Genomic DNA, 12,722 nt, shown 5'->3' with positions numbered 1-12,722 from the left:
GAGGACATTATACTGACACTGTTCTATCAAAATTTTAAACGAATATCCTCATTTGTGGCTCTTATTTTTCTTAAAAACAAAAATAAGGTGAAAAAACCCCTGGAAATTCTTTGTTTTTACATTCATCAGGTCCCAATCAGCCCAAATATCAAAGAGAAATTAAAAATGCATGCCGAGGAAGAGTTCAAAGACCCTGGTCGAGATTAAACACCCCTACAGACCTTCTACAAATTTGTGTATTGTTTGTTTTTTTTGTTTGTTTGGTTTTTTTTCTTCAAAATACATTTTCCCAAATAACAAGCACGGGTGTATACAGCCAAATTACCAACAGGAGAATTTTGTTTAACCCTCTGTGCCCCATAGTGACCATGGCTGGCCATCTTGAATTTCCTCATAACTGTATGTTTCTACTACTATTTGTGTATAAAAATGTTTTTGTATATAATATTTTTAAACATAGTTTAATAATATCAACACTTAGCAATACATTTGGGGGGGAAAGAGCTGTGACAAATAAGTATTTTGCGATATGTTATGTTTTTACCACTAAACCACCTCAAACACTCTGGTGGCTATTTATCTGGGAAGTGCAGGCTCTGACTCCAGTTCAGGAGGCTTGAGGTAAGCAAGAAGAGGATGAGGTGGAGATGAAGGAGGCGACAGCAGTAGTGGAGGAGGCAGATGGAAGAAGAATAGAAGGATAAGAAATAGATGAAGATATCCAAACATACAAATCTTAAATTGTCATATAGTATAGTTTTGTGATCTTTATATTAACACCAAGTTATAATTTCCACTTTTTTATTACTATATTTATTACAATATCATTATTACTGAAGGAGGCCAAGGAGTGCCATAGCAAACACACCACACACTGAGCAGGACGGTGCTGGAGGGAGGTGAAGAGGCCAAGCTGCTAGCAAGTCAGCTACGAGCTAACCCAAGCTAGCAAATCATTAAAGACACAGTGAATGAATACTGTGAATATATTTAGCAGCACAGGTTGTTCTATGTATGGTTGCCAACAGCAACCATACAAAAAATATATTATGTTCTGTTAAATCACCTTAAAGATTACATGAAGATTTGTAAGTACTATACTTTCACTGTGTGAATGTGTGTGTGAATGGGTGGATGACTGGATATGTAAAGCGCTTTGGGGTCCTTAAGGACTAGTAAAGCGCTATATAAATACAGGCTGTTAGGTTTTGTATTGTTGATTGCCATATATGCTTAGAGGTGTATAATCAATTGTGTAGTGATAGGATGTGTGATCTTTAGCAGGTTGCAAAGCACACCTACATCCTGGGAGCATGGGAAGAGGTCGTACCTTGTTTTATTGTTTTATGGTAGGATAAACGTGGCTGTATCTGTTTTAGGCTAAGTGCCTTTTGTTTAGATGAACTGTTGGACTTCCAGACCAGCAGGTTTAGGGAAGTCTTTATGGGGTCACACTCTGACCCCACACACGCACGCACGCACGCACACACGCACACACGCACACACACAGTATTCTTTGTTCACATGTATACCTATGTAAGATGTTATATGTTGATGACCCTATGCATATTCATGGAACCACAATAAAATGAATGCTATGGGGAACCTGGCTGAGAGTCTGAGGGAGGTCAAGTGGTGGAACGACACTTGGCTCCAGGCAGGTCTCCCTTATGCATGAGTAACAAGAAGAACTTTGCCTACTTGGTGTTCAATGCTTTTGCTGTGTTTTTAAATTGTCTCGTTCCAGCGGTGGGCCTGTGCTAGACAGACCATTTTACCATTTACTTTTAAATACCCCACCTCTCACCCTATACCAGCTGCTCACTTGGATATGTGGAAGAAAATGTAGGGATAACAGTAAATAAAAAAAAAAAACTTTGCAAGCTGACAAGAACCATTTTAGTCCTTTCCTTGTTCTGTATTTTGACCCCCTCAGTTTTACTTTGGATTTTCTCTGCTCTGACCTCCGTACCCTTTATCACATCACTAGCATTTAGCCATTATTTTGCTCATCTTCTTTCCACCCCTGCCTGTCAGCATGCACATGCAAGACATTTACAATAACTCCCTAGACTTCTCAGCCCACAACCTGACAGTAAACAGAAAATGACTCACATGGATATCAATCCTCCGTATGAGCACGGAGCCCAAGCTACTTTTGTCTGTGCAATTATACTGTTGAAAGCTTTTACGCTGACAAATTGCTTAAGGAGCAAAGAGGAAAAGAAGACGGAAATCCAATTAAGTGAAATGTGAGAGAACTGAAAAAAAGGTGTTCTGTGAATTTGCATTAACAGACAGCATGCGTTTGTTTAAACATCAGAGCACCTCAAATAACTGTCAGTTTGTTTGAACTCTGAAACCACAGAACAGCCAACTGTCAAAGCTAAGATGTGACAGGCATCTATGTATGCACTGCTTATAGCCCTGCTAGTCCATTGATTAGTGATTGACTGCTGGCTGGAGTCATACCCGCAAGCAAGTGGCTTAGACATGGCAACAGTGCATGTAGTGCTGTGGCCTAACAACAACACGCTACTTATTGATATCCAGTCAGCATACTCGCAGTGATCTGGGAGCTGATGAGAGATAATAGTCAAAAAACACCTAAATTCAACCTGAATTAAAGGTTCCCTATGAAGTTTTTACCTATAGTAGGGCTAGAATTTTACTCACCTTGTCTGCAATCCTGACACAGTTGTTACATGTGTGCCAAAAAAAAGTGTTAAAGTAGTTTTGTATGTGAGTTGTCTGGAAGGAGATGCTATCGTTGTGAGTGTGTGTGCATGTTAGATATGAAGAATCATACAGACTACAATGAGAAACAATAAATTAAAAATCTATTTTTGTTGCTTTAAAAGAAAAATCCATGGCTTTTCTGTCAGGATGCTGATGTTATGCTCATGTAAACATGTAAACATGAGAGTTCATTCACTCATTAGTTCACTAATCAGGTGTTGCTTAAGAAAATCAAGTAGTCACCACAGTAATGACCAAAATTATTAAGTGAGGCTCTCCGTTACATGACCTCCTTTTTCGTCTTACCCCACCGCTGTGCTTTTCCCATTGATGTCTTTTACAAAAATCTTATACCCACACAACCCACAGCTTCTCAGTCAGCAGCTTGCAGAAGTCGACCACCAGCGGCTTCACAGTGTGACATTTCCATGTTTCTTTCATCCCACTGCATTAATCTTTTTCTGTTTCTCAATGGCCCACTTCCAGTGTCCACATATAAGGTTTTACAGACAGTGGCATGAATTCTTGGAGCGTCCATAAAAGACAACAATGGTGTTTTTGCCAAAGCCATATTTTTATCAGATGATCTGTTGCTTTTGTGTCCTCTCTGAGGCTTTATGCAACCTTAAATGACATCAGAATAACAAGTCCTTTGACCTCTACTGTCACGCACGCTGCTTGTGGGTCATATTTCAACATTCAGCAACAACCCAGCCGTCTGCACTCGTCCACTGAGGGTGATTCTGCTTATCATTGCTGTCGGGTTAAAACTCGCTTGCCATGAACACCACAAACAGACTTGTTTTTAGCTGAACAACAAGTACTTTTTGTGTCTGTCCATTGGGTTTTCAAAGGCTGGCTATCGCCCGAGGACAGCAGAATTTATAACGAGATTATCCTTTACTTGAAATTGCATGACAAAAAATAGAAAGAGAGAATAAGAGATACATTTTAGTCGGGTCCCAGGGTGTACTCCTGAGTTTTACTTTTTCTTATGGACTATTTAAATAATAATTATGCATATATTATGATCATTCACCTGTCCAGAATTAAAAGCTGACCCAGCTTTGTTTTTGTTAGATAATCTGCGCTACTGCCCAGAACATCTCTAGTAATTCTTTAACAGAGGTGCATACCAGAATGTGGATGTTCACTTCAGTTGTTTATTTTGTCATCTCTCTAGAACAAAAGAGTTAGCAGAAGATCTAAGTTCAGCTTGGAATGGCTGTCTCTCAGAATCAATTGAAGTGCTTAAGCTTGAGAAGGACTCGGGAACCCCTGCTCATTTATTATTACCTTCTTATGCAAAGTTGCAGCACAATACAGTTTTTAACATCGTAGCGCTGTGTTCTTTGTTTTCAAAGTGGCAGACCTGTTCTTATAATTATTTAAAAAAAACAAACCAAAAAACAAAAGAAAACATGAAACAAACGGTATTATTGCGCAGTGTGTATAGCACAAAATTCTTGGACTCTTTTCCTTGGACTGGTATATCTGCCCAGACTGCCGGTGATATTGCCAAATGTTGTTAATCCATCGCTCATTATTCAAAGACAAAGATAAATGTCCTCATTACATGACTTGCAAAATTGGTCTGCAGCTTCGCTAAACTTAAATTTAGATTTTTACGAAGTAACATTTTATCCCAAGGTAACAGCTATAGTCATAATCTTTTTGGCAAGAGTCGCCTTGAGCTGTCTGTTTTTTATTTTTTTTTATCTGTCACAGAGCAAGCAGTTGGCGGGGATAAACAATGTATGTATTGTCAGGAGCCTTAAATGTCACACAAACAAAAGGTATTATTGGGACTATCTCAACCTGGCTATAGAGTCGACTAAATCTTTCCTGCTTCGTATACTTGTTTATGAGCTGGGATATTTTACACAGGCAATGTATATTCACCTACTCATGATCCTGACCTAAACCCTGACACTTATTCTGAATCAGTTTGCAGTGAGAAGCATAATGTAGTATTTTAAATATGGAGTACTAAGCTTTTAAGAAGGCTCACCTTTTGTGTGATAGAGACCTCTTGTGAAGCTTAACAGCACTCTGATAAGTGACACTCAGGGCTGCAGTGTGTATATGAGTGTGTGTATATACGCACACCCACAGACGAGGACATTTAAGGTATTTCTGTGCCCATTTTCACATCTCTCAGTCAAATATGTTTTACTTCTAAAACACTCTTGGCCATTTTTTTCAAAACTTTTCCAACTGCTAGCATCTTTTTGTAGATCAGCCAAATAATCTTAGCTCTCTATTTTTTTCCTTTATCTTACCACTTACGTGGCTCCTGAAAGCTGACAACCTTCAAATTTAATTCAGTTTTTTTTTTTTTTATACACTCAAAACCATCAATGGAGGCACTTGTTTGATTACTTAGATATAAAAATGCTTGAATACCATAAATATGTTATGTTTTGTGGTAATAAATGATTCCTTCTTGTTGGTTGGATTTGAATAAAAGAAAATTCAGATAAACAAAATTTATATGTGTTTACCCAATGAGAAGTAAATACTTGTAACTGTCACTGGTAACTATTGCACATGCTCCACACCCGGCAAAAGTTCAAATTAAAGCAAGCGGGAAAAGGCGTTGGAAGTTTGTTAAGCTAACACATCTTCAGAGCTACCAGTTGCAAAACTATTTTTTTTTGCATCCTTAATATCAAGGGTAAGCAATGCATGTGAATAAATATAGACCTAAATACTTATTAATTTAAGCAGGAGTGATGAGTATAACTAGTTATTAAACTGTTATAATTTTACAGTTAACAAAGCTAGCTTAGCCCTATGCTGTGTTTTGTAGAATACTCCAGGTACAATTTACTGTCTCAAAGTGATCATACAGAAAGAGAGCACGTGTGGAAATCTGTTTGTGTCTTCATTCAAGCTGTGGTAGTCCTGAGTGGTTTGTCTAGCGCTGTCTGCTGTTTAAACTTAAGGTATCCAGCAAATATATATTTGAAGATATTTTGGAATCTTGATGGACACAAATCATCATCCATGAAACAAACTCTCAAAAACAAGCACTTGGGACAAGTTGAACAAGAGGACAGCACCCTTTAGTGTTAGGTTTAGGATAGTTACAAAAATAGAGGTAACTAATTCAGTTTGCTTGTAATTTTTAAAAACATGTTTAGTTTTGGAAACTGTTGTGCAAAAGTTGTGAACCACTCATTTATTTGTTTTTGCTAGGGAAATAGGAAGTATTTATTAAAATGTGCAACCACACATGGAAATGCATATAAGACAAAAACAGTTTGCACAATTCTAATGACCTTGAAAGTCAATATTTGGTATTAGCAACTTTATTCTTCAACAAAACGTGAACTGTCTGAGACTGCTTTTTGCTATTACAAAGTACCTACATATACAGTTACAAATAAGTGATCTGTTATGTGTAGATACAACACTGGGTGATCCCTTGGGCTGAAATTGAGTGAGCATACAGGCAATATAAAAAAAAAAATTATTAAAAAAAAAAAAAAACATTTTGAAAAAATTTCAGAAAGCCTGGAAAAGTATTGCTCAAGATCACTTTTAAAAGTCAATAGAAAGTCTGGATCACTGGAAGCAAAATAAAAAAGAAATGAAGGGTGGCCCAAGATTTTTGCACAGTACTATACATACTTTATCTGTTGTCTAAATTTATTTTGATAGCACTAATTTTTACCACCATAGATAGAATAAAAGATGGCTGCAGCTTCTGGTTCTGTAAAAGGAAGTCGCTTACATGTGATTGCATAAAATATTTCTGGTTCTGCAGAAACTATTGGACCTCTGTAAACACTTTGTTATTGGATTTATGGCTTCAGTCACTCACTTCAGGTCATATTAAATGCAAATTTTACAAACTGCAAAGTTCATTTTGCAAATCTTGGTCATATTGTGTTTTGGAAAGGAGGACTATCATTGGCTAATGACTGGTGATTGACAAATTGTTGGCAAATGAGCATGCAGTTTTACAGCCAGAACAAAAAAGCAACACCTACAAATGCTAAACTTGTGGGTGGGACTTCACAAACCCAGTTTTTCCCTTCTACTGTTCAATCTATGTTAAATATGTTAAAAATATCAATTATTTTTGAAAGTTTGTTTTAATATTGACTGTAAAAAAATGAATGTATTTAATTTCACAGTACTGAATGGAATGTCTATGCATAAAAGTTACTACACTTGTGATTTTTAGAGCATTTATAGAAGTACAACATTGAGGCAGGAAATAATTAGTGTGTCTTACAATACAGTACAGGTTAAACTCGATTTAATGGAACAGATTCAGTTTAACTGTTTGTTTCAAAAGAGCTTTTCAAATGTGGCGTCTTTGATAAGCTCTACATTTTTCTACAGTTTTTCTGTGCTCACAAACTGTGAAATGTTCATGTTATTTAATTCTGATTCACCCCTTTTAGCACTTAAATTCACCCCTCCACAGAACAGAAAGTAATAATGGAAACAGGCAAGTTTTTGCTCTACCAACACATATTGCATTTACAACATATCTCTAGTGCTAAACATCCTCAGCACAAAATGACCCTTAATTAATTCTCAAAAAACAAAGAAATGGGTTTAAAAAGGTGTTGAAGGATGAGGAACTAGTTAAAACAATACTGTTGGATGTTAACTGTTGCCAATTACAGTAAAAATGTTACATTTGTTTGGATGTGTTAATAATGTAATTTATATTTATATCTAAATAATTGAAACAACAAGATTGAGATATGTAATATTATCTGACTGTGTATTAGTTCATTCAACAAGACTGATACTTGTTACATAAAGTAAAAAACAGTTGATCTAACAAAGCAACATTTTGTTGCTCTGAGGTATTTGATTGATGCTGAGTAAATCTGCATAAATTTTGTTGGATTTACTAAAGCTGAATATTTTATATATTTAAATGAAGTTTAACTGAGGAATGTATGTCATTTTCATAGTTGCATTCACCTCGCCCTCTATCCTAACTAGTCTCCCAGTTCCTGCTGCCGACAAACATATTCATAGCATGGTACTGGCCAGGCGATGAGCAGTACCTCGTTCCTCCAGACATGATTCTTTACATTCAGGCCAAAGAGTTCAATCTTTCAACCATCAGACCAGATAATTTGGTTCTCATGGTCTGAGAATCTTTCAGGTACCTGTTAGAATGCTCCAGATTGGCTTTAATATGCCTTTTACTGTTGAATGGTTTCCTTGTGGCTCTACCATACAGGTCTGATTTGAGGAGGAAATGGTTGTTCTCGAGAGTTCTTCTATTTCCACATGCTGGAGCGCTGTGAGAGTGACCATTGGGTTGTTGGTCACCTCCCTCACTTAGGCCCTTTCACCACTCACACTGGCTGAGTGGCCAGTTCTCTGAAGAGTCCTGGTGGACTTCTTCCATTTAGGTTGTTGTGCTCATTGGGGCGTTCAGTGCTGCATAAATTTTTCTGTACCCTTCACCAGATCTGTGCCTCAATACAGTACCATCTCAGAGTTCAGCAGACAATTCCTTGGATCCTTGGCTTGGTGTGGGACATGCATTGTCGGTGTGTGACCTCACATAGACAAATTGACTCCAGTCAAGTTGTAGAAACATCTGACAGATGATAAGTGGGAACAGGATGCAATTTTGAGTGTCATGTCCCTTTTGCAATGATTTCAATCAAAGCTTTTTCACGAATTGTGAGGTAAGAAAAAATAATTTAATCTATTTTGAAATGTAGCATGACAAAATGTGGAACAAGTGAAGCACTTGAATACTTTCCAGATGCTTTGTATGAACAGTTTTGATGATATGTTCTGCAGACCAGTACAATAAAAAATATCAAAATATAATAAACATTATGAACCATTCTCTCTCGCTCTCTCTCTTTCTCTTTACTGTTATAATTCTCTTGCTCACTTTATCACACACACAAACACACATACACGTACGTATAAGCACACACCTGTAGACACTCATAAATGTCTCCTCTCTTCTGGAGCTGTAGATAAGACAGCAAGGTGTGATCACCAAAACGCTTGCTGTTGGACATTATTAAGGCAAAGTCTTATCGCACAGCCAAAATCCTTGTGGGTGCCATTCTGTTGCTTCCTTTTGCGTCTCCTACACTCCCTCTGTCTTTTTTTTTCTTCATATAAGTTGTCTTATCTTTTCCTTTTTCTGTTCTTTTTGAATTCTGATGTTTTGATGTCTCTCTGCAGTCTGCAGAAGTCTGCAGTGTCAACAACTGTGACAAGGCAAACACATTTAGGCTGCCTGCATTTACGACTGGTGCAGCATCAGGAACTGTTAGAGTTGGTGTCAAATGCCTCATAGCATCACAGTTTATGACTGTGTTGAAATGTTCTGTATATCACAGAACATTTCAACACAAACTGTTACAACTCTTTGAATGAAAAATACTTCTATACTTCTATCAAATAAAATTAGAGCATTAGGATTACTTAAACCAGGTGGTTAAATGTTTTGTTGTTTTTTCTGATTGTCTGCAGTCTTACATTTTCAATAAAATAACGTAAAATAAAATAACTGTCAGATGCTGTTTTAAAAATCTTGATTCTGCAGAGTGGCGTTGACAGCTCTCTACATTAGATTCTGCAGATAAAATTTTAAAAGCTGCAGCTCACTGGAGGCATCATTGGCCCGTGTTTTCCAAGATGTATTAAAAATATGAAAACATATTAATATAAAGTGAAACTGAAAGTCCTATGAGACATTTAATACCAACTCTAACAGTTCCTTCTAGCATATTTAGGCACTCTGTGTGATGCATTTTTTTTTGTTTGTTTGATCATTTGTTTTTGTTTTTCATGTAACAGAATATTGTATCCTGTTATAAATAGATGAGGAAAAAAACTAGACAATCTTTTGCATCAGTCCGAGTTGGAATGCACTGTCAAACAAAGAGTACGGACACTTTCTGAAGGAAAAAAAAACAATTGTATAACTGTCCATGAAAAGGGTTCAAAATAATTTTACAGCTACCCATCTTTATGCTCAGGGCATCAAATAATGCCACTTTGTCAAAGTCACTGGCATCTCAGCGACATGTGCACGTCGTCTCTTAGCACCATCGCTATGACAGTTGAGGGACAACTGACGTAGCTCTCACTCCTGACTTGTCCATACTGATATCAGTTTGAGTTTTATTTGTCATATGCAAGTTAGCACAGGGTCAACATTGCAATGAAATTTATTTGACGAGCAGCAGACAGTCACTCAGCAGTATAGTAAGTAAAGAATATGGGTAAACAACCCTTTGGCGTCACATTAAAACTCCCTATTTCTTATGTACAGTGTTGATTTGGTGAAGTGGCATATGTAAGGGTCAATTTCCATGTACAAGGTTATTCCTGTGTTACAAAACCTAACCAGAATAAAACAAAGTACAAAACACAAAGCTCCTATTTGAATGACAAAGTGATAGAGAATACGAGAGGAGGAAGTTTGTAAAGCAGCAGACTGATGTACCCAGCAGGACTATTATAGAATATTGCCTTGGACATTGTGTCCACCAACACGAAGGCCACTTTGAGTGCATCTCTGTGACAATAACAGCTTTAGACAAAACAGCAGTAATTGATGGCCTGGGATGAGAATACACACCCACCATTGCTGGCATTTGCATTTAAATTCACTTCATTATTAAAACACAAAACAAGTGAGAACTCAAATTCATTTTGCTTAGTCTTTTAATTTATTTAAAAACCTATAAATATGTTACAAAAAACAGATTAAAAGATTAAAGTGAAAAGGTGTCTTAAGAAAATACATGAAACAAAAATCTCACCTTTTTGATTGGATATAATTTTACATATAGATTAACTGACAGCATAATATTAAATCTGGGCTCCATCCAGATAGTATCACATTGCAATCTATCAATATTGTTAACATCATCACCATTTAACTATTGTGTTGTGACTGACAGTTTGAAAATGTGAAGAAATGTTCATGCCAGTATTTTCACCATATGGATTCCTGCTGAGGCAGTAGCAGTGACCTCCCTGGCAGCAGTAATAACCATGTAGGAGTAAAACATAAATGCATCTAAGTAGACAAGATGACTTATTTATGTCCTTCCAGTTTCACTAAATTTACCTTGAATTAAGCTTTCAAGTGGTGATTAAACTTGAGCTGCAGAATTTTAACAAACTGTCAGACACTCAGAAGTAAGGGTTAGCTATAGTCAGTGTTAGTTGCAACCTCCTGCACTGTAACTGTAATCACATTTTTAGTGATGCAGTAATGAAAGACATTAGAAATACAAGAAGGCGGTGAAGAAATATCAGACATGAATTCCTCCACAGTTGTGCTAAAATCAGCTGATTGTGTACAAGAAAATGAAAATGGTAAAGTGGGTTGCAATTTTGAGGAGCAGAGATGTGGACATTACTTTTATTTTTATTGCAAAATAGGACAAGAGTGCAATGGTAAAGTGAAAAGTGCATCCAGGACAGTGACACTATACTGATAACACAGGTTTCTGCCGACCCCAGTCAAGCAGTAAGATTGAATGGGTGGAAGTGTGTCATCACTGCTTTATCACAAAACTTAAATGAATTTAAAACACCTATGAAATATATAATGTTAAAAAGTAACATAAACCCATTTGTAGTAACCTTATTAAGACCTAATGCGATATGTTGCTCCCATTACTAGATTGTAAAACATAAACAACATAAATAAAAAGAGGAGAACATTAATGACGGCTAGAGCATTTGGCCCTCATGAGCCCACAATCTTTGTTTCACTCCCATGAACACACCATATTATTGTGGCTAGCTGCTAATTAGACGCTGTTAATACTCTCATTCATCACCATCAGAGCTGCTCACCGCAGAGCCCATTATAGAGCTTGTGTGTGTGTGTGTGTGTGTGTATGTGTGTGTGTATACAATTTTGTTCATACAGAATGTGGACTGAAAGCAAGATGAGGTTAATGACCCTTGTTGGTACACAGCTCATTTGTATCAGTATGGTTTACGCACATTTCTTTGAAATGTTCACGCACAAGCTATTTTCCTCTGTTCGATATTGTTATTCAGATTTTGAAACAGGGCTGAATAAAATATGATGTCGGATAGCTTATGTAATGTCTTTAGCTGTGATGCACCAGACCAAAGTAAGCCCTTGATTATACTTCAAGGTTGTAGTGAAAAATGCCCACTGGGCAGCGTTTGATCTAACAACACAGAGAAGAGTGAGATATTGACGGAAGAATATTTGAGAGAACTGTGGGGGAAAGTGGTGTGGAGGATGATACACCCAAATGGCAAGCCCCAAGATTGGATGTGACTGAGAATTCAGAGGTGTCGACCGCTCTGGGGCAAGTACATTGGACAACTGTGCATGTCTCTTCTCCAGATATTTCATCATGAAGTCCAATTAGTGTTTCCACTCTGCTGAAGTGGTAGGCAAGGTAGGACCGGTGAAATATGTGACACCAAAATTGATGTTATAACCAATTGGCTGAGGGCAGCTTTCCTTTTCATTTAAGGGTCCAATGGGCTTGTAACGAAAAAGGTTACCACTTGTAATCCCCAGCCACTGCAGGAAAACTCGGAGCAAGAGTGAGTAATGATCTCCTCTCCCTTTAGAAACTATTGCCACTGTTGTTAACATTAACTGCTGCAGTAGAACTTTTCGGTTACAACATGTGCAGGGCAGCTGCAAAGTGAACATTTCTACACCTACTGAAGCTATACGCTCTGCTGATGGAAGATAGGCTTGAACAATCATACATCTGAGTGGACTGAAGCTCGGCTCAGAAATTGTTTCTGGATTGTCCTCCAATGGCCATCTCAGTCCCAGACGGTTATCCAGTGGAAAATCTGTTGTGGCATTTAAAGAACCTAGGGGCTGCAGGGAAACCAAAGGTCATTAGTGATCTGGAAACATTTGCAAATGAGCAATGGACTCAAAATCTAAAATGAAGCAACACAAGCTTAGAGAAACACTTTAACTGTTACTGGAGGAGATTTTATTCAGA

This window comes from Astatotilapia calliptera, chromosome 13, assembly GCF_964374335.1.
Source record: "Astatotilapia calliptera chromosome 13, fAstCal68.1, whole genome shotgun sequence".
Taxonomy (NCBI): domain Eukaryota; kingdom Metazoa; phylum Chordata; class Actinopteri; order Cichliformes; family Cichlidae; genus Astatotilapia; species Astatotilapia calliptera.
This window is presented reverse-complemented; position numbering follows the sequence as displayed.